Here is a 23,886-nt window from a genome sequence, read left to right on the forward strand (position 1 = left end):
ACCAGCTGCCGTAAGGCAGGCTCAATTCGCTCTTTCCATGTCGAAACTCCTGCATCCAACTCGATCTGCTGCTCGGCCGCGCGTATGCTGGCAATGAGAGCGTCTTGTGAGAGGAGCTATCTATCTTAAGAGGATGAGATAAAACAGAATTCATGACACGGTTCGTAATTAAACAGAGTAATCCAAATGGTATAATATTTTTTTGTTGAATTAAAATAATATATTCACTAGTTAAGAAAGCTAGGTAAATCAGCAGGTGATGGGCTGCCAGCAGAAAATTAACCTTGTTCCTTTGAGTCACTCAACATTGTTGCCCGAATCGGATGAAAAAAATCCTGGATCTTCTGGTCCAGCTGAAATTGTAGTTCAATCAATCAGTAGGTACAAAACCTTTTTTATCCTAGATTCGTAGTGCATTTTTTCACTTTCTGCAGACGTGGTTAACAAATGGATACAACTGGACCTTCAAAAGTAAGTTTGGCTGTTGCCGCCACTGGACCAGAGAGAGAGATGAGAGATGTACACCCTTAAAATCAAAGTTTTAAATAGCCGGTTATAGCCCAGCTATAGCGGTTTCAGCAAGTACTGCTATGCGGCATAGCCCGCTAAACTTGCGAAATAGCCTGTTATAGCCTCGCTATAGCTGATTTGGAGGGCCGCCGCTATTTGCCATAGCCCGCTATTTAAAACATTGCTTAAAATAGATGTTATGCTCGTGAACTCGGCAACTCAGAATCCTTGGGTAGTGAGCTAATTGTTCAGCCTTAAACCTAATCCAATAAGAGACATCTACCGTACTTGTATAATGTATGTATCCACTGTTATTTCAACATGAGAAGAACACCAGGGCCTCTGAACATAGGTTCGTACGTTATATTTGATAGCTTAGTTGCTGCTACTTTGCTGTATTTTTAGTGATCCTATAATGGAAGGTGTAAGATCATAAATTATTTTCTCTCAGAGAAGAGAATATAAATTAGAATTTCATAAAGAACATCTATGATGATTCCTTGTGCATTCACATCATCTCGCACTGTAGCTAGTCCCAAGACATACACATTCAGAACAGAACACTGCAATACTATCCATATCGGCCCATCAACACCACACGCAGCCAAGCTGACACTAGGAATACAAGAGAAAACATCGGTGATCCGGCAGAGTCAGTCTAGATCCAGATCAGTTTGTCTCATCTCCTGGATTCCATATCGGCCCATCTCCATCTTTGTTGTGCGAACTGGGAGGATCGACGCTTGTGCTGTGCACCTGAAGTAAGAAGAAAAACTCAGAAAATGTACATTGGAGGTGCAGCAAAACGAGACTGCAAGAGAGGAGCGGTTACCATCTGGAGAAGGGCAGTGAACGTTGCTGCAACCTCACACATTGGTCTGCGACCAACAGTAACTGAAGTTGTAATCCCCGTATCAATTATCAGCTCTGGATGAGAGTGTTTCCCGTCCCGTGTCGAAGCTCGCGCAGCCAGCTCGGTCTGTTGCTCGGCCTCGGGCTGTCCTTCCTGCATGAGGAATTATCCATGTTAGCTTTGGATGTTGAGGAAATATGGTAAGGTTCAGTAGTCGGGACACAGGTCATGATTTACCAGAACTAATCGAAACTCGACAGAACAATGCAAACAATTTGTTGGGTTAACAAAGCTTGATTCACCACCATGACTTGCACAAACCTAAGCTTGTACAATTCAGTCTCCCCAGTTAGGATTTCATATTGGTTCTGCAACCGAGGAGAGACAACAGCTGAGCTTGTCTGTCTGATCGTTTCCTCGCACAGTACCTGAATGCACAATCAGGAACAGAATTGCTTAAAATTCAGATTTAAAATACAGAACTACAGATATATACCCGCACGGCCGCACACTAGGTGAATCTGGGAAATAATCAAACTGCTAGTGTATTTGAACACAACCACATCTTTTGCCAACAGGGATGTTACCAAGGGCTTTAAACGCGTTTCGACGGACGTAACTGCTCAGAGAACTGAACCTAAACAGTCAAGTTCGGTTGATACTTACACATTTCAGATTTCAGAGTGCATGTTCTGGACAACATTGACGGCGTCGATGCTGAGACTATCTCTTTTATCAGCCTGCAGAGCGGACTGAATAATTACCTGCAGAACGGATTTTCAGATGTGGGCCTCTTCATGCCTTCTCCGCTGCCTATCAAACCCGCAGCCAAGATGACACTCCGGATACAAGAAAAAAACACCGGCGATCCCGCAGAGTCAGTCCAGATCCAGATCATTTTTGTTGCATCTCCTGGATTCTATATCGCCTATACTTCAGTCAGAATATGTACGTACATTCAAGGTGCAGAAAAACATTGACTCAAAGAGAGAAGGGGTGGCTACCATCTGGAGAAGGGCAGGCAGAGAATGTTGCTGCATGCAGCCTCCCACTTTGGTCTGGCACTAGACAGTCAAACTGAAGATGCTCTTGCATCCAGCTCGTTCTGCTGCCCAGGTTAAGCTGTGGAAGCATCTTGTGAGAGGACTAATCCATGTTACCTTAGGAAGTTGAGGAAACAAGAAAAGGTTCATTAGTCTGCAAACAGATCAGGATTAGCCAGAACAAACCGAAAACCAGGCAGAAAAAATGCAAACAATATAGTATTTGGTTAACAAAGCTTGATTCGGCAAAAAAAAAAAAAAAACTCATGACTTTCGCACACCTAAGCTTTGTCTCCTCAATTAGGAGGATCTCCAATTGGCTCTGCAGTGGAGTAGAGACCGGCAACACCTCAACTTGCTTGGTTGAAGGGCTCCGACCTCTTGAGAACCTCGTATTCTCATCTCAAGTCATTGTGCCAAATGGCATTTCAACGTCTCCTCGGCACAGCACCTGAATGTACAGGAAGAAGATTGCTTAAACTTTGGATTCATGCATACAGAATTACATATACATACCCGCACACTAGGGGAATCGGGGAAATAGTCCACCTGCTACTGCTACCATATTGAGACAAAACCAAAACTTTTGCCAACGGGGATGTTAGCAAGGGCCAAAAACGCGTTACGACAGACATAACTGCAAGCTGTACATTAGAGACCACTGCTCAGAGTTTCAGTTTTCAGTTTGATACTTACTTACACTTTTCAGTTTTCAGAGTCTACGTATCTCTCCCTTTTGCTCTGAAACTTTCTCCTGCATGTCTCCTCGTCATCACTCTGCACTTGTCAGCAAGCAGAAACATTCTACTTAGTCCTTCCACTCTGTTCTAGAGAGTACAGAGTCACAGGTGGAACAAATGTGGGCCTGTTCGTGCCTTCTTCAGGGCTGGTGTTGCCACATGGTCAGACCAAAACTCTGATAAAAAAATTATGCAAAAAAATACAGATTAGCAGAGCAAGCTCCAAAAATCCATGGCAGGAAAATATAGCTGATCAAAACATTGAATCAAAGCGAACCTTGCTGCCACACCGCGGTTGGGTCAGAAGGCAGCAGTAGACTTACATTACAGAGAGCACTAGATTGACATTATGGTAGGTTGCTGCAACAGCCTCCGACTCTCCATTGCTTTGGTTACAAGGTCATTCCCGATAGGAAAGCTCCAGATTGACATTACAGAGAACACTAGATTGCCTGGAATACACCACCGTCAGGCTTCACAAGTCACCACCGCCAGACAAAGACATAACTCATTTCTCCAGAATCCAGATAACTTTGCACTTTTTATTTGCTTTAGCTCTCGCGTCTTCACAAGTCACCCCCCTGTATCAAACATTAAGTTACCCTCCTGTATTCATGTAAAAACATGTACAAAGAGAATCCAATGATCCATATTAGAGATTAGAGAATATCGTGGTAATAAGATATCTACTCATTGGTAAAGCATAACTAATTAACGCGACGGAGCACACAGATCAAGTATGAACAGACACCAACGGATGCATCCTTTGAAATAATTCCGAGGTCATCACGAATATTGCAAAAGCATGTGCAAATAAAGACATAAGTAACTAAGAGGAACAAATCTTTACTTTTGGGAATTGCATACCTCTCATTCTTCTGGTACATGTAACGTCACTTCCGGGATGTGAGAAATAAGGCCTGCATCCTCCCCTTGGCACCTCTCGACCAGAATCGGACAGCCCCAAATGTAGAGTTCCTTCAAGACTGGAAGGTTTTGTATGCTTTGAGGCAAAGATATCAGGTTGGGACAATCCATGATGTTAAATTCTTCCAGGGAAGTGAGTTCTTGTAGCCATTCTGGCAGCATATGTAGGCGTTGGCACTCCTTCAAAGATAGGACTCTGAGAGCAGTAAGCTTCTTCATGCTTTCAGGCAAAAAAGTCAGGTTGGGGCAATCGATGATGCAAAATTTTTGCAGGGAAATCATCTGTCCTAGGCATTCTGGCAACATAGCTAGGCCTTGGCACTCCTCTATCCAAAGCTCTGTTAAAGAAGTAAGGCCCTTCATGCTTTCAGGCAAAGTTGTCAGGTTGGGACAATCGATGATCTGAAACTTTTGCAGGGAAATTATCTGTCCTAGGCTTTCTGGCAACATAGCTAGGCCTTGGCACTCCTCTATCCAAAGCTCTGTTAAAGAAGTAAGGCCCTTCATGCTCTCTGGCAAAAATGTCAAGTTGGGGCAATCAATGATTTGAAAGTCTTGTAGTGAAGTGAGCTTCCCTATCCATTCCGGCAATATTTCCCAGCCTTTGCACCCCTGCAGCTGTAGCAGTTTCAGAGCAGTAAGGTTCTTCATGCTTTCTGGTAAAGATGTTAGCTTGGGACAATCCTTGATGAGAAGACGTTGCAGGGAAATGAAGCACCCCAACCATTTCGGTAGTGACTCCAATTCCTTCAGTGACTTCAAAACTAGGCTTTTTAGAGAGGTGAAGCATCTAATGACCTCTGGCAATGCCCTCAAGCCCTTGCAGGATTCAACTTGAAATACTTCAAGGGTGGGGAAGTGATGAAGTCTATCCCAATTGTCTGGAGAAAAACTGCAATTATTTATTACCATTTCAAAAGGAAGCGCAGAAGATGAAAGCTTCCCAAATCCTCCTTCTGCAATAATCTCATCAGTGTTTTTCAAGTACCAAATCATACTTCTTGGCGGATATGGCAGAAACTTCAATTTTGGGCAGTTCGACAGACACAAAGAGTGCAAATTAGGAATTAAGAACTCTTCATTTTCTTCACCAGACCTTGTTGTCCACAATTCAGTTAAATTCTCCATCAACTTCAACATTATCGATCTTAATTTTAAACAGGGTCTGCCCTGCCCAAAGAATTCCTTGCCTATTTTCCTGATGTTGGGCATTTTCTCCATACATATGCTTCTTAAATTTGGTAGCTGCCCAAATGGAGGAAGAGTATCACATGTTCCTAAACCACAAAGGCTGAGGAAGGTGAGAGAAGGGAGGTAGGAAGAGATGTCAGACATCCATTTAGGAAAATCCTTGCTCATATACCCGAATAGATAAAAAAATTCAAGAGTCCGGGGAGGTGTGAGCTTCTCCAACACAGATTTACCCTCGCCTCCGTTGGTTCCCCAGCGAAGAGATAGTTGCCTCAGATCTGATTTATCACGCAACTTTGCTCTCTCTGCGTCTTCTGGATGCTTGACATTCTGAAGCTCTTGAACATCCAACTCATAACAAGTCAAATCTGCAAGTTCCACTATACTGCTGCATCCTTTATTTTCTCTCTGTTGTACAACATGCTCTATTTCTCCTGAAATAAGATGCTTTTTAATTTCCTCAACGCGTGCCATCACATTAGCATTTCCTTCCATGGCCTCAAATCGAGTGAGACTTGTCATTTCAGCAATGCTATCTGGCAAGGCATTGAGAGATTCTGTAGAAGATATGTCCAATGATTGAAGCTTAAGGTCACCGAACGAAGGTGGGAGCTTATCAAGCCTCATACAATAAGACAAATTGAGACACCTCAGCTTAGACAATTTGCAGAATGACTCGGGCAGTACTTGCAGCTTGCAACAACTTGTTAGGTTCAAAGAGTCAAGCTCAAAAAGGTGACCAAAACATTCAGGGAGTTCCATGAGCTCATGGCAGTCAGAAAGATCTAAGAACTTTAGATGAATAAGTTGGCAAAATGATTCTGGCAGCAATGAAACCTTGTAGCAATCAGAAAGGCTCAAAAACACAAGCCTTTGAAGGTTGCCAAAATCTTTTGGTAGGTTTTCTAGCTCGTGGCAATTTGATAGGTTCATATGCTCTAAAGACTGGAGTCTAAGATTGTCAGGTAGACTGGTTATCTTGGAACAACCAGACAGGTTTAGAAAGATGAGTTTCAAAAGGGTGCCAAATTTATCAGGGAGCTTTTTAATGGTACGACACTCAGAAATGTCTAGGTGCCGTAAACAAGTTAGCTCGTAGATGGACTCGGGTAACTCTTGGAGCATGGAACACCCCAATAAGTTGAGGAAAGAGAGTTTGGAGAGCTTCCCAAGTGACGCCGGGAGCTTAGTAAGGCTGACATTACCAGATAGATCCAGATAGCAAAGCTTGTTGAGGCTACAGATAGTGTCAGGCAATGTTTCAAGTGCACATTTGGATAGAATTAAAGTTTGCATGTGTTTTAGTGTGTGGAAAGACTTTGGAAGCGATGTAATTGGCAAGGATGTGGCATCAAGGTACCTAAGCAGCTTCGATTTATGAATGGACGATGGCAGTACCACGTTGCTGGAAGTGGATTGCCCCTCAACTGAACTTCCATGAAGGTCTAAGTTGCTTGAAGTAGATTGCCTTCCAACTGAATGCCCACTTAAATCCAGCACACGTATGTACTTGGATCGAGAAAATGCCATTTTGGGAAGTTGCAATTTTCCTGAATACCTAAAATGGATGGTTCTAGCTGTGATTGGCAGGTCTTTGAAAACTGTGGTTTGATTTTGGTAGTTGATCAATCGTGCATGCCGGCAATAACGAGCTCTATTCCAGCCCCTTGGTTCCGTGGCATCAGCGTCCAAAATGAGGAACTCTTTGGAAGTAATTACTGATGCAAGATCATGCACCAAATCATGCATGGTGAACTTCTGAGAAGTTTTTGCATGCATTGGACCTGGATCAACCTGGAAAAGTAAATACTATCAAAATAGTCTTGTAAGCTAAAATGTAGAATCCTTTGAACAGATTAGGTATAGTTATAAAGTGATTGGTCGCTATATATCCAATCACTATATGGTTTAATATTATCAAAATAGGCTGTTCGCACTTTTAATATTATCAAAATAGTCAAGGAAAAAGAAGAGACAATAGACATGATATACATAAAAAAATCAACATACTAGCTAACTGCCTACCTGTTAATATGATATAACTTGGTAAAAAAAATCAACATGATATACATAACTAATATTTCAGTATGTATTGTCTACCTGTATACATATAATATAGCAGGTGAAAAATACTAGCCAAGTGCTCCGTGAATCCTGTAGTTTCAAATACTTTTACTCTACTGAAGTCGTATTTGAAACTACAGGATTCACGGAGCCAAGTGCTCTGGCCGCAGCCGCTCCCCCTCACGGGACCCCTCTCCACCTCCGGGGCATGGGGGCGCGGGTGCGGGCCGGTCGCGTGGGTTGACCTTCTCCGCCGAGGCCGCCCCCGCCACGCTTCCTGTCTCCTCTCCCTCCTCTTCGGCCGAGCTCAGCGACATCTCCAGCGTCAGCCTCCTCGTCCTCCCGGCATCTTCGCCGCGCTCGCCGTGCGTCCTTCCCGTGGTGGCCACGGCACCCTCGTCTCTGGCCTCGGCTTCTTTGCTGCCTCCGGCCTCGCCGATGTCGGTGCCTCCCCCCCTCGGATCCCCCCCGATGGACCCCCCTAGGGCGGATGCGCCGCCGCCTCCCGCCTCCCCCCCGGCTCCCTCCCCGGCCACGGTTGACGACGCGCCGGCCCCGGATCCGCCGGCCCCGGACCCGCCCTCTCCTCAGGCGGGGTCTGGTGCCCGTATGATCCCTCCGGCGCCTGCTTCCCCGACTCGTCTGCTGCTGGTGGCCTCCGAGGAGGTGGTCACCCCCGTCGCCTCCCACCCGCCTCGGTCGGTGCCCTACGTCCGTCGGGTTCGGGCCTCGTCGACCCCGGTGACGGCTTCCCGCCGCAGCGCCCGGCTCGACGCGGATCGCCCGGCCGGCCTCCCGGCGCTGTCCATCTCCGAGCGGGATGAGATCCGGGCTGCAGCCCGGAACCTCGAGTCAGGTGCGATCGACATCCCTTCCAGTTCTTCCAGCTGCTCTTTTTCTGCGCTCAAAGCCGTTCCGCTCGGCCGCCTTGCCAAGGTGGCCCTAGACTCGTCTGTAGTTTTCAGGGGGGAGGTTGCCCCCCCCCCCTTGGAGCAGATTGCGGCTATCCAGGCCCGCGAGATCCTTGACGGGAAACTCGCCGAGACACGGGCCCGCTTCCTCCGCACCCTGGCACCCCAACCCTCTGGGACGCCGGTCGAGGAGATCCGTGGCCGCACTCACTCTCGCACTGCCGCTCTTAGAGCCCACAGTGCTTCCACCATCCTGGGGTCAAGCAGCCCCTCAATGGCGGTTTAGATGCGCGCCCTTTTCTGGAACATTCGCGGCTTCGGCCATGACGGCCGCCGCCGCCAGCTAGTTGAGTACATCCGGGACGAGCACATCGACATCATCGCCATCCAAGAAACCATGCGCACGGATTTCTGTCTCCCTGAGCTTGACAGCCTTAGCTCCCACCTGTTCGCCTGGCATTGGCTCCCTTCTAGTGGGAACAATGGCCACTCGGGTGGCATCCTCTTAGGTGTTAAGGATGCCACCTTTGAGGTGGGAGGTATGGATCGGGGGTGAGTTCTTCGTTAGTATGGAGATCTTCGAGCGCACGCTCAACTTCAAATGGGAGGTCATCATCGTCTTCGGACCGGCGGATCACAGCCGCTCCCCGACCTTCCTCGCCGAGCTACAGCAGAAGATCTCCGCTTCCCCCCTACCTGTCGTGGTGGGTGGTGACTTTAACCTCATCCGCTCCCCGAATGAGAAGAACAATGACCGGGTTAATCGCCCCCGGATGCAGATGTTTAACGACTGCATCGCGGAGCTTGGCCTCCGTGAGCTCGAGTACACGGGGGCCCGGTTCACCTGGACTAACCGCCAGGCGAACCCGACGCAGTCTGTCCTGGACCGCGTCTTAGTTTCCCCGGAATGGGAGCTCAGATGCCCCCTGACCTCGGTTCAGGCTATTACTAGGATCGGCTCTGATCATGTCCCTCTCCTCCTCTCCTCTGCTGATGAGCGCCCCCCCATTCCCCCCCGGTTCCGGTTCGAGCTCTTCTGGCTCAACCAAGCCGGGTTCCGCGCGGCTGTTGCGGCTAAGTGGACCGCCGCGCGCGACTCCCCCCACCGCGCCATGTCCGCGGTCGACTCCTGGCAGTTTTGCGCCAAGCTAGCCCGCCAATTTATGAAGGGCTGGGGCGCGAACCTCGGTCGTGATATCCGTGACCGCAAGAAGGCCCTCTTGAGTGCCATCCAGGCCCTGGACGCCCGTGCTAACTCGTCCGGGATCTCCCCGGATGAGTGGATGTTGAGATATGATCTCGAGGACCAGCTCTCGGTCATCTATGCCGACGAAGAGGCCTACTGGCGGTTGCGCGGCACCCAACGGTGGGTGCTCCAGGGCGACGCCAACACGGCCTACTTCCAGGCGATTGCCAACGGCCGGCGTCACCACAACTCCATTCACTCCCTGTGGGCGGGTGATACTCAGCTTGTTCGACCCTCGGACATCCGCACCCACGTAGATGGCTTCTATAAAGCCCTTTTCACCCCCACCCCTCGGGGTGGGGCTGCGCTGGCCCCCGATACCTGGTCGGGTGCCCAGCTTGTTTCCGCCGAGGCCAATGCCGCTTTAGTGGCGCCTTTCTCGGAGGAGGAGGTCCTTGCGGCGGTTAAAGGCATGAACCCCTCCTCGGCTCCGGGCCCGGATGGATTGCCAGTATTGTTCTTTAAAACATTCTGGCAAACCATCAAACCGGAGGTCATGGCCCTCTTCGACGAGTTCTTCTCTGGGTCCATGGACCTTGGACGCCTGAACTATGGGATCATTACCCTCATCCCAAAGGTTCCTGGGGCCTCGGACATCCGCCAGTTCCGCCCGATCGCCGTGATTAACGTGATCTTCAGGATCCTGGCCAAAGGGTACGCCAATAGGGTGACCCTTCTTGCGGACTCTGTCACCCACCCCAACCAATCCGCCTTCATCCAAGGCCGATTTATTTTGGATGGGGTGTTGGTCTTTCACGAAGTCCTCCATGAAGTTCGATCCAAGCACCACCACACAGTGTTCCTTAAGCTCGACTTTCACAAGGCCTACAACATGGTCCACTGGCCCTTCCTTCGGGAAGTATTCCTTCGAAAGGGCTTCGACGACCGCTGGGTGACACGGGTTATGCAACTCGTCACCTGCGGCCGGACGGCGGTCAACATTAACGGCGAGATCGGGCCTTACTTTCCCACCTTATGTGGGGTTTGCCAGGGTGACCCGTTCTCCCCGTTCCTCTTTAACATGGTTGTCGATGCCCTTGCAGTCATCCTTGATAAGGCCAAAACCTGCGGCCATATCCAGGGCGTTGTCCCCCACCTTGTGGACGGAGGAGGGGTCTCCCTCCTCCAATATGCGGACGACACCATTGTCATGGTGGAGGGCTCCGCGTCCGACATCGCCAACCTGAAGTTCCTCCTCCTGTGTTTTCAACAGATGTCGGGACTCACCATCAACTTCGACAAGAGCGAAGTGATGGTCCTCGGCTACCCCCTGGACGAAGCTTTGTCCATTGCGGACCGGCTTAACTGCCGCCTGGGCACCTTCCCCACCACCTACTTGGGGGTGCCCATTAGTGACTCCAGACTCACCATCGCGGATCTTCGCCCGACGGTGACTAGGATGCAGCACAGGGTCGAACCCTGGAGGGGACGCTGGCTGTCGAAGGCTGCCAGGGTGATCCTAATCAACTCCTCACTGGCTAGCCTTCTCTGGTTTCTCATGAGCTTCTACAGCCTGCATGAGACCCTCCATCAGGAGGTGGCCAAATACCAGTCGAGGTTCTTCTGGGCTGGCGAGGGCGACAAGCAGAAGTACCATATGGTGAGCTGGCCCGGCATCTGCAAACCCAAAGACCAGGGGGGCCTTGGGATCATGTCCTCCCGACGCATGAACATTGCCCTCCTGACCCGATGGCTGTGGCGTATTGCCAATGGGGAGGGAGGCCTCTGGCTCTCCATCATCCGTAATAAGTACCTCCGTGGCCAACCTCTTGCCTTTTGCCAACGTACGGGTGGTTCCCAGTTCTGGCAGTCCGTGATCCAGCTTCTGCCCGTACTACGCATCGGCACATCCATCTCAGTTGGCTCCGGAGCCTCGACCTTGTTTTGGTTCGACCGCTGGCTTGGGGACGCCCCCCTGGTGGCGCGTTTCCCAGAACTTTTTGCCATTACGGCTGACCCTCGGGTCTCTGTCGAGACGACCCTTATTGACTTAGGGCGTCTCGCCTTTTGGCGCCCCTTTGGCCCCCTCGAGGTGGCCGCCTGGGACTCCCTCCTCCAAGACATCGCACTTATGCCGATGGACGTGGCGGAGGACCGGGATGTTCTGTCCTGGCGCCTCGAGCCCTCTGGACGTTTCTCCACGAAGTCCCTGTATGGCGCCATTGCTCCCTCGACGGCCCCGGAACCTTTTAGCCTGATCTGGGACATCCGTCTCCCGCTGAAGATCAGGATCTTCCTGTGGCAATGGATCCGTGGATGCCTCCCCTCTGGGGTTGCAGTCCTCAAGCGTAATGGCCCGGGTGATGGGATGTGCCCCATTTGTGGCACGATTGAGGATGCTAACCACATCTTTTTCTCGTGCCACTCTGCCCAGTTCCTTTGGGCATGCTTCCGCGAAACGGTTGACGGACAGTGGTGTAATACCAATTTTCCCGACCTGCTTGCTGAGCTTAACGCCTGCCCTGCTCGCTACCACCATATTAGATGGCTGTGCGTTGGGGTTCTCGCCTGGACGCTTTGGAACATTTGAAATAAGCTTGTTATTCAGAAGGTGCCCCTCCGTCGTGCGACCGACGCAATCTTCAAAATGTGTGGTTACCTGCAGCTTTGGCGGCCGCTTAGCCGCCCCCAGGACCGAGACGTCATCACCGCCCTCCTCTCCGATCTTCGCTCGATGGCGCTCCGCGTGGCTCCCCCGCTGCCGCCTCCTCCACCTGAGCCTGACTAGACCGCCTGGCGGTTATGTGGTTTGTGGCGTGTGTGTTTTGGGTTTAGGGCTGGTTGTGCTGTGCCCTCAGCATTGACCCTTTCGTGTACTATTTGTCCCTGTGGACCTCCATATGTGTGTGCGTGTGTGTGTGTTGGACCTTGTTGGATGCTTGTTGTGCGGTTGGCTTTATAATATAAAGCGGGGCGAAAGCCTTTTTTCGTAAAGTGTTCCAAATTTATGTGTTGAAAAGTAGTATTACTAACACATACTTCAATTCATTTACATGTATTAAACTGAAGATAATAAACATTAAATGTCAACGAAAAACCTACAATCTGTCCAAAGTTCCTATCCATGGAGTGAATATTACTAGAGAGAGAGAGAGAGAGAGAGAGAGAGAGAGAGAGAGAGAGAGAGAGAGAGAGAGTTCAACACTCACCGAGGATGACCGTGAAATATGAATAAATGACATCCCGAGAAGATAGTTGATACACCTTTCACCATCATCATGTGCCTTAATGTATCCGAGAGCGGTCCATTGCTGGATTAGATGGTGCTGGTCCATCACGGAACCCTTGGGGAAGACCGCCAAATATGTGAAACACATTTTAAACTCAAGCTTCATGTAGCAGTAGCTAAGCATTAGACGTTCTAATGCCTTGCTTTGATGTTCTTCTCTCAAACCCAAGTCAACTTTGGTGTCTCTTATATTTTCCCAAGAGCATTTGCCACAATTGGTAACCCTCCACACTTTGCTGCAATTTCCCTTCCAATTTCTTGCAAACCACTTTGGTCATCACCAGGTCCAAGTGCCCTTTGCTTCATTACTTCCCAGCAGTCACCAGGTGATAAAAGACCCAAACTGATTTGGTCGGACTCAGGCACAACGCACATTTTATGCTCTTTTGCCAGAAAACCAGAGCTTAGTGCTTCCACTACGCTTTGGTTTCGCGTAGTTACTACAATCCTGCTACCCTTGCAGCCATATTGCAACATCCGCTTCAATTCTTCCAGTCTATTTCCATCTTCTTCCCAGAGATCATCTAGAACAATCAAGTATCTTGTAGCAGATAGTTCTTTCTTCAGATTGTCATGTAAAAATTGCAAAGTACAGTAATCAAGGTTGAAACTACCATTTATACGTTTCATGATGGCACTCCCAATTTTGTGCAAATCAAACTGCTCAGACACATGAACCCAGATTTGGACATCAAAGACATTGACCCTCTCATCTGCCAAAATTGATTCAGCCAATGTTGACTTCCCTAGACCACCAAGCCCAATAATTGGAACGATGGAGATATCTTCATTAGCTTCACTTGTCAATAGTAGGCTGATTATCTTGTCCTTCTCCATGTCCCTCCCCACCATTCCAGTTTTCATGCCTTCACTAATGCTGGCTGCAAATGTTTCCTTGTCCCGGCTCCCTTCTGCCCTTGCCGCATGAGGCACAAGATTAAGTTTCTGGCCGTCCATTTTTATTTTGAGTATTTTCTCCCTCACGGTCTTCATACTGTGGGCTATGGTCGACTGTTGGAGCAGCTGATCGCTCCCACAACAGAATAACTTGACCTGTAAAACAAATTAGAGCCAACGTCATTTGCCATTTTCCTTTCATACCGTCAGCATAAAAAAAAATAACATAATGGATTCGTGCATTATCTCTACGAAGTTGAGAAGGAAATGCTCTCGATACTATAGAACTTTATATATCGTACATGGTGGTCTCCCTCCGTCCTACACCAGCACGCCCGCTGCCGTCCATCATCGTACGGTTCCTACATAAAGCCGCCATATCGCCAGCCTCGCATCAGCTCTCGGAGGACACGCTCTCCCCCATGGCACCTAACATTTTGAGACCTTGTGCACACGCCATCGCCGTGGTCGGCACCACCGATCTCTGTCTCCTACTCCGGCCAAAGCCGCAACAGGCAGCGACCGGTTTCCGGTCATGGACGATTGGATCTTTTTTAGAAGAGGTCACAGATGATTTGAATTTTTTTAGAGCAATCCACCAATCATGGACGATATGATTTTTTTTAGACAATCTCGCGAAGCCTTTATTAAGTCGTCACAATGTTTAAAGGGCAACGCTAGGCGCCGGCGCACCGGCGGAATGGTTGGGCCGGTCGAGCCCCAGCCGTTGGATGTGAGCCGCGCAGCCTTTGGATCTGGTAAAAAAAAAACGCCCCAACAGCTTCTTCCTCGCGTGGTCAGGCTAGATCTGCACCTCTCGCTCGGGGGACCGCGGCGCAGCGCCTCCTGCCCCCTTCGGTGGCCATCCTCATTGCCGGGCCCCACCCCTCGCCGGCCTTCCTCATCGCCGGTCCCCGCCCCTCGCCGGCCGTCCTCGTCGCCGGTCCCCACCATCCCGGCCGTCCTCGTCGTCGCCTCGACCCATGCAACAACTCTACCTGCGGCTGTAGCTCTCGACGGCGATGGTTGTAGCTCCGCTGCCACCCTCGCCGTGGATGCTGGCTGCAGGGGATTGCATCGATGACGGCCGCCAGTTAATCAGCGCCGTCTGAACGGATGTAGCAAAAAACTTCACCGGTAGTAGCAAAAAACAACTACGGTTGCAGCAAAAAATCAAACACCGTCGCCGCCTTTGCGAGGTCGCGACTCCGCCTTACATGGATGTAGCGAAAAACTTCACCGGTAGTAGCAAAAATGTACTACGGTTGCAGCAAAAATCAAACACCGTCGCTGTCTTTTGCGAGGTCGCAACTCCGCCTTACATGGATGTAGCAAAAACTTCCGCGGTAGTAGCAAAAATCTACTACGGTTGCAACAAAAATCGTCGTTGTCATCGCCGCGAGGTCGCAGCTCTGCCTGATGGATGTAGCAAAAAACTTCCCCAGTACTAACAAAAACCAACTACGGTTGCAGCTTTCTCTTGATGTGCAGTTTCATTGAAGCTTTTCTGTCCATGGTTGAAGCTTTTTTCAACAACTGTTGAAGCTGTTCTAAATGACAGTTGCAACACTAGTATGCGCGGGTGCATCCAGCCATGGCGGCCGGCAAGGGAGCGCCTGGCCGCCGGCGATAGAGGTCGTGGTCGCCCAGTCGCAGCCGTGGGTGGGGGGGGGGGAGGGGGAGGGGATGCGCCTGCGTGAAGGCTGGAGGTAGGGGATGGATCTGGCCATGGCGGCAGGCAGCCATGGCGGCCGGCGAGGGGAGCTTGGCCACCGGCGATGGAGGTCGGGCTGCAGCGGGGTGGGGGCGCGATGCGGGGGGGGGGGGGGGTGGTGGACGGCGGCCTCGCCTGCGAGATTGGGCTGCAGCAGATAGGGTACGAATGGAGATTCTCATCGACACAGGCAGCACGAGGTAGCGGGCGACCGGCCGAAAGCTTCGGCCGGCGCACCGTCTCCAAACGTTTCCCATGTTTAAAATGGATAGATGGAAGATCTCTAGGACCCCATGGATGATTGGATGATAGGATTCGGTTTTTTTATTTATTAGGAGAACATGGGCTGCCTAGACTGGGTTCAGCCCATGATGCATGTAGTTATCTCGAAAACAAAAACTAGCATCACGTAGTTATCTAAAAAACATAGTTATCTAAAAAAACTAGCATCACGTAGGAGAAGAGCAGGGGTAAACGAAAGTCACCTTCTTTGATCTCGTGATGAACAGTAAAATCACAAAGAAACAAAAACTAGCATCACATAGTTATCTAAAAAAACACAGTTATCTCAAAAAAAAATTAACTAGCATCACGTAAGAGAAGAGCAGGGGTAAACGAAAGTCATCTTCTTTGATCTCGCGATGAACAGTAAAATCACAAAGAAATAAAACCAAAATAAAAATATATGATTTTTTTATGAACTTCGACAAATGAGTTTAAGTGCTTGCAAAATTTTATCTTGAAATGACGTTCATTGAAGTCATGGCAAAAAAAAAACAGCGCTTCAAAATGCTTTAGAAAATAACACTTTTGGAGCATCGGTTCTGTTTTCTTTTGCCATGACTTCCATGAATGTCTTCCTTTGAAGAAATTGTGTGAGCACGGAAAACATTTGTCAATATTTGCCCCAGAAAAGAGGTCAGATTCTTTTGATTTTTCTTCAAATTTTACTACTCACTCGAGATCATTTGAGCTCGTGCTCGGAAACGCTGCTTCCAGCGGTAAATCCTATTCCCCACCCCGTTGTTGGGGTGGGGGTGGGGCAATAATTACACGCATGACCCTTCAAACATCTTTTGAATACATTAACATTTTTTCTAAAATTCATTTACATTTTTAAATTTTATAAATTACTTTCAAAATTCATGATTTTTTACAAGTTCATGACTATTTTTAAAATTTCAGAATTTTTTAAAATTCATGTATATTTACCAAGCTCATGATTTATTCTGAAAATTCATTAATATTTAATAAATACACAAAACTTTTTAAGATTTGTGAACAATTTTAAAATGCGTGAATATTTTCGTAAATTTGTGAATAATTTTTTGTTTGACCTTTTTTAAAATTAGAAAACGGTCTGAAGCCAGCAACAGCATAAACATAAGTGGCAGTACCAGAGGTGAGAAACAAAAATTAGGAGGCCACGTGCGACCGAGCTTTGCAATTGAGCCTTGGACCACGTTGTTCAACTCGTTAAAGGCGTTGAATAATAGCACCTACATCGAAAGCAACTAGTTGACGAGCGTTTCTTCGGAAGCCTCATAACGATCAACATCACTTGGCGCGTTCTCAGCCACTCACCACGTGTCGTGCTCTGAGCGCTGCCTCTTGATTTTGTTTTTTTTTCGCACACGTTTTCGGCTTTTCAAAAGGTTTTTTTCCGGTTTTATCGACATTTCGGTTTTCCACCGGTCTTCCTTAACTTTTGGATCAATTTTTTCCAAAAATAATTATTTTTTGCGCGAGAAAACGCGTTTTTTTCTTTCTCGAGAGTCGCGGTTTTGCTTCCTCGAGAGGCACGGTTTTGCTTTTGCGAGAGTCACGGCCGTGCCTCTCGGAAACGGGAAAAAAATCTGCGTTTCTGTCTTTTTTTCCATCCGCGAGAAGCACCGTTTTGCTTCCGCAAGAGGCACGGTTATGCTTTCGCGAGAGTCGCGGCCATGCCTCTCGGAAACGAAAAAAACACGTTTTCTGTTCTTTTTTCCTTTCGCGAGAGGCACAGCCGTGCCTCTCGGAAACGAGAAATAAACGCGTTTTCTTTTTTCTTCCGCGAGAGGCACGGCCTTGGTTCCTCGAGAGGCATGGTTGTGATTTCGTCAGAGGCACGGGCGTGCCTCTTTTGGAAAGGAAAAAAACCCGTGCTCCCGGTCCGGTTTTTTCCGTCCGGTTATTTTCGTGAAAAAAATGTTCACCAAAACCTATCAACATGGGATCTAGTTTTGAAGATCTCAACGCGAGAAATCCAACGGTGAAAACGGTTCGAGATTTGGACGCGCGGTTTAAGAGATAAAACGTTTTGAATAAGTGGATCTACGAAAAAAAGGGAAAACTAACAGGTTGCGACAAGTGACACACATGCAGCATGCCACTTGTCGCAACCTCGGAAGGTGAGAGTGATCTTTGCAATAAGTACTCCTCAATTAGTGATTTTGCCCGACATCTCTTGGTTCGGCTAGTGCAAAAAAAATTGTTTATTGCATTGAGGAGCTATAAACGAGTACATCTTGGGTGAAAAAAAATGCTAATTTATAGAAGGGAAAATAAGAATGCATTTTATAAAATTTAAAAAATCAAGCTTTCAGTAATGAAAATATACAAATAAATTATGTTTATGAGATGTGCAAAAATCACAAAGCTAACTGCACAACCTCTACATGTAAAACGATCACACTGTTTTTGAACTATACAAGTCTGATATTCGCCAAGTTACAAAATATTGCATAGCCAATTTCTAAAAATCTGCTCACATCCTGGACATCGACATATATTGCAGACGAGTCTTCAACCAGTGCTTCATGTTGCAAATATAGAAACAAAGAAATATTACTATAAACTATAAAGTTACTAGTGAAGAAAATTAATTTTCTTTTATTGAATCAAAACACCTTTTTAGCAAATCAGGTTTAAATTTTTTACTTTGTCATGCAAAGATTTCGAGAAACAGAAAGAAAATGAAGAGCTCTCTATCCTTAGAGCATCTCCGTCGTCAAGCACACCAACCGTGTCGTCACCCCGCCGTCACCAACCACCACCTCCTCGGCGCCCTTCCCTGCCCCGCCATCGCCAACCCACTTTGCCCCCCCCCCCCGGTCGTTGCCATGCCGCCGAAGAGCAATACGTGGTTCTTTAGCGTAAGGAGAAGCTCTCCGCCAACTTCGGGGTGGAGTTCAACGATACCGGACGCCGCTTTTGGCTCGGCACCTAGCGCACCGTCCACAAGGCCGCTCGTGCCTATGACGTGGTGGTGTGGTATACCGGGAGGAAGGGGACGGACCTCAACTTCCCGGAGACTGAGACCCGAGCGGATGCGGAGTTGCTCATGCCGAGGGCATTCGTATGGAGGAGATCGCGACGAAGAAGGCGAAGAAGAGGCCCTCCATTGTCGTTAGTCCCAGCGATAGCGACGAGGCAACGATGGCGATGTTCGCACATGATCATCTGGAGTATCTGCATGCCAAGCAATTCTACTGGAAGCGCGACGCCAACAAGAAGAGGAAGGAGGAAGACGAGGCATGCCCCTCAACAGTGATCCACGTAGATTCCTCGGAGGAGGACTAGGGTGACTCAAAGGAGGAGGACGATGGGTGCGATGACCCGGACAAGGATGAGGTCTGGGATCAGTTCAAGAGCTTCGACGATGAGGAGTAGTTTTATCTTTGATGGTGTAGCTGAAGTATGAAGTAGTAGTTCAACCTAGTAGTAGTAGTCGTTCAAGTTATCTTCTTCTTTTTAGACAAAGACAAGGGGCAACCATCTCCCTCCCTCCCTCCCTCTCCCTCCCGCTCTCTCTCTCCCTCCCTCCCTCCCTCCCCCCCCCTCTCTCTCTCTCTCTCCCCTCCCTCTCTCTCTCTCTCTCTCTCTCTCTCTCTCTCTCTCTCTCCCTCCCTCCCTCTCTCCCTCTCTCTCCCTCTCCCTCCCTCCCCCCTCCCTCCCTCCCCCTCCCCCTCTCCCTCTCCCTCTCTCTCTGAAATTTGGATATTTCAAAAGTTAAAAGGAAAAGGATACAAGTCTCTCTCTCTCTCTCTCTCTCTCTCTCCCTCCCTCCCTCCCTCCCTCCCTCCCTCCCCTCCCCCTCCCCCTCTCCCTCTCCCTCTCTCTCTGAAATTTGGATATTTCAAAAGTTAAAAGGAAAAGGATACAAGTAAAAAAATGGATGTTTTACCAAAAGGGTATAAAAATGATGGTGCTAATTCGAAAATTAAAAGTTAGTTTTGAAAGGGGCGCCTAGGTTGTTACATGGCAGGCGACTGCTAGATTGGCTTGGCTCATACTATGTTCTATCATAACCGAAATCCAGTCGTCCTAGAGAAAGAAGCAATTATTTTTTTCCCCCAACATCTATGCTAACATACAAAATCTCCCACGACCTGAGAGATGTGATACAGTTTTGGTCTTTTGGGGATGTTCTTTTTAGGGAAATCAACTTGTACATAACTCTTTCCGTCTAATCGAATGGCAGAAAGACCGACTGTTCCTAAAAAAACTAATATAAAATTATTAGTTAGAATGAGTTACAACAACTGAGCACACTGTCAAGTAGAAGTGGATACAGATTAAACTTTCTTAATCACTCAAATACTTGTTGCCTCTTGTCTACTTTGCAAATTCCATAAGTTTTTAGCGATGCACACCGTCAGAAATTTTTAAACAATGTTCCATATAGATTTGTAAATTTGTTTCACTTGTAACTCCAGGTTTTTGATCTCATTATTCTTCTAGTATTTCAACAATATTATAAGATAAGAAAGTATATATATTTCTGAATGCCAAGGTACACAAATGAAAGGTACAGAATCATCTCAAAAATGTAGAATGATATCGGTAACCCCGAGAAACAAAAATTACTAGTAGGTGGATTACCTTTGACTGGGTTTTCTCGACGAGCGCGGTAGCGTCCAAGTCATCCAGCACGTCCTCGACGTCATAGGCCACGTCCTTGAACTTGGCCAGCCATCGACTGACAGCTTTTCCTTGTATTTCTCCTCGGCGCATCCTCTCATCAGCGTCAAGCAGCAAGGCCTGGAGATCTTCCATCTTCTCCCTCAGGCCCTCAACATCGTCCTCAAATCCCCACAGCAGAGCGATCTCGTCTTTCACGAGCTCGCCCAGCTTGCTAGCGACTTGATTCCCCACCGCACTCGCAATCATCCCTGCCACCTCCGCCATGGCGTCGCAGCAGCAGCGAGCTCTTGCTCTCTTGCACCAGAAGGATGTGTTTGCGACAGCTAGCGAAGCTGAGAGGTAGAGTGCGCCTTGTGACTCCCTGCGTATATGAAGGATCAAGTTATGCTAATGATGGTAGTATCTTTCCTTTGTTTTAGACTTAGCTCGAGTCTCCTTTTTTTGGCAACCAACGAGCAGCTACCTAGCTGGCCTCCACCAGTTCACCCTTCCATCGGTGACAGAGCTAGATGTGACACCATAACAAGTAGTACTAGACAATTACTCCAACTTGCGGATGATCATCGTTTTGTATTACATTGCCAGCACCTATCTGGCAGAAATGGGTATAGCTATATCCAGCTGCAGAGTAAAAGGTCGATCCAAGCTCTCGAATCCAACTCAATCTCTTTATGTGCTTTTTTATCTTTGTAGTAAAAAGGGAAACTTAAGGAAAAAAAAACACTTACTCGTAGCTATTGCCTTTAGATGGCATGGCTAGGAAGACGAGAGAGCCGAACGGCTAATTCTGCCTATGCCATGCCAGGCATACGCTCCATGGACGGTCAGTCATGTGCAGACAAATTTCTTGCCAGTTTTCACACATGCAAGCCATGGGTTGCCAATCTGTCATCACGCATACCCATGTGAGGCCCATGTTCCTCTCCTTAGTTGAATCTGATCTATTCACTGGAGTGAAAGCTCCTTCAATACTTTTTAAGAATTGATTCGCACACTGCAGAATACTTCAATTAAAGTAAAGCCCTGTCCAAATCTCCCAATTTAAACGTTTGCTAACACTATGACTTGCCACCTTCCATATTGCTAGTCTCTGAAATCCCTGCCTGCCCATGTCTTCCTCAGCACAAGGTATGGGGTGCTATGCTTGTGGACTCTACAATATAAAGTATCAAGCAGTACATACATCTTTGGTTAGGTAGCCGAGCCTTGCATCATTTTTCCTAAACTAAGTGAACAATAGTGCAATTGGGGTGTGGGTTGCGCTGTTAAGTCATCACCGGGGGTAGGTCAGGCAATCATTAAGAAATAACAGACAGCTGTTTGAGCTAATAATCCAACCAGATGTGGACGATACCCTGTAACAAAGTGCATAGTATTTTAGTATGACTACTATTATATGGTTGGATTCAACTACTATGTCTCGTCTGGCAGTGGCACGCCAGCCATTAAACATACTTTGTACTTTGTACACTCTGCATCTATCATCCATTTTTAATTAAAGCCTTACTACAGCTTACATTTTGTCTTGTGGTGCTTCTTTCCTACCATAAACTAGAGTGTATTGGAGCGTACTAATGCAACTCTTGCAATTAGCTTTGCATCCATCATCTTTGAAACACTAAACGCATCTTCCTTCACATGGAGCGATGCCACCAAACTCACTTACCCAACAACTCATGATGCAAAGCTAAGAAATACTCCCTCCGTCCTAAAATAAGTGTCTTAACTTTATACTAACTTTAGTAGACGGAGGGAGTAACAAACAGCTGTTTGAGCCAATAATCCAACCAAATGAGGACAATACCCCACAACAAAATGTATAGTATTTTTTGTTACTACTACGTCTAATCTGGTGTGCTGATAATTAAATCAAGCATACTGGACTGTACTGATGCAACTCCTGCAACTAGCTTTGCATCCATCGCCTTTCAAAAATCACATGGAAGGGTAGGCCACCGGACTCAAGTATCCAAGAACCCATGATGCGGTTCACACTGCCAGTAAAAGAAAAACAAATTAAACTAGTATAGATATGGACATGTGGTGGCTCAGTCTGCCGTCCAAGTGACCAAGTTTAATCGATATAAGTTTAAGGTTTGTCTCCATGTTGCCAATAATGCAGCTTTTTAGGAATTGATTCACATACTGCAGAATACTTCAATTAAAGTAAGAGTAAAAGATGTTGCTAGTCTCTGAAATTCCTGCATGTCTCTGTCTTGCTCACCACAAGCACAAGGTGACTAGGATGCGTGCTAATTGATAAGGTAAGATGCTGACCAGTCAAGAAATCTGTAGCAAAAACAAGGTTTCCGGCAAAAAAGCCAAGGCATTCCCATCAATGTTTGGCCTCAATCAGCGTGCCATTATTTTCAAGAAGATAAATACAGATTAATAAAGTAAAGATGCAGAAAAATGACTGGAAACAGGTTGGCGTCTCTTAAATCTAGTGTGATTCAGGAAAAGTAGCCTAGTTAGGAGCTAATTAATCTAGTGAGAGAACTGGAGAGGCATAAGCCGCCTAGGGTTTACCTTGCACGGCGGACCTGGTGGAGGAGTTGGTCGGGATGGGATGAAGCTGACGCAGCCGGGAGCAATCAAGATGGAGTGGGGGGAGTTTGGGCGGCAAGGAGCAGAGGAAGAGCAACTCTAGCAGACCCCGCAAAATCTTGACCCGCAAAACGTGTCGGTGTACAAAAGTAGGGGCGCTCCTTTTAACCCCTTTACTTGTGCACGGACAGTCGGAGCCGCGCCCACGCTAAGCAAAGCAGGGGAGGGAAGCCGGAGAGAAGCCAGAGGAACAAGATGGTCAGAGGCAACGCCAAGGCCAGAAACACAAGACAGCAAAGGGGTGAGGTGGAGACCCCCGGCAAGGCCCTTGCCGGGGCGGCCTCCGCGGCCCCGGAAAGGACCTTGCCGGGACAACTTGCCCAAACACCAACAGAGCGAGCCGCCCTTGAGCCCACAGGTTCCAACCCAACCAACTACGACTGGACCAGGGCTCGGGAGGCACCTCTGTGGTGGCATGCAGATCTTTGTCAAGACCATAGATATATGAGATCAGATGAGGACCAGAAGACGGCGACCCTCGGCGAGATCCTTGCAGAGGAAAGCCACGAGACCCCCGGCAAGACCCTTGCCGGGGACGACTGCGTGCCATGGCAAGACCCTTGTTGGGCCCCCGACAAGGCCCTTGCCGAGGACATCAGCGGGGCCATTGCCAGGCCCGCACCAGCCAAGTTTCCACCGCCATTAGCATGCAGCTACCAGCCCGACCATCTAGGCAGGCACTTGCGTGGCAACATGCAGCTTCCAGTCCAGATCAGCAAGCGCCAGCATGGCGGCATGCAGATCTTCGTGAAGACCCTAACCGCGCCACCTCAACTGCCTTGCTGGCGCTTGCAGATCTTCGTGAAGACCCTAACCGCGCCACCTCAACTGCCTGCCACTACAGGAAACAGCTATTTTGCCGTCTGCACGGCGGACGGCAAAGGCTCGAACGGCGGACGGCAAAGGCCTTTGCCGTCAGCCGCGGACGGCAAAAGGCTCCGGCAAAGTAGGCTACGGTAAACAGGTCCTTTGCCGTCTGCTTTTTATGGCGGACGGCAAAGAGTCCTTTGCCTACAGCGGCGGACGGCAAAGAGGAGGGACGGCAAAAA

At 48.3% G+C, this 23,886-nt stretch overlaps 1 pseudogene; it reads right to left on the reverse strand.

Annotated features, from left to right (window-relative positions):
* Positions 1-646: 646 nt before the first annotated feature.
* Positions 647-20,801, reverse strand: LOC109741675 (uncharacterized; annotated as a pseudogene).
* Between the last annotated feature and the right edge of the window lie 3,085 nt (positions 20,802-23,886).

Source organism: Aegilops tauschii, chromosome 3 (assembly GCF_002575655.3).
Source record: "Aegilops tauschii subsp. strangulata cultivar AL8/78 chromosome 3, Aet v6.0, whole genome shotgun sequence".
NCBI lineage: Eukaryota > Viridiplantae > Streptophyta > Magnoliopsida > Poales > Poaceae > Aegilops > Aegilops tauschii.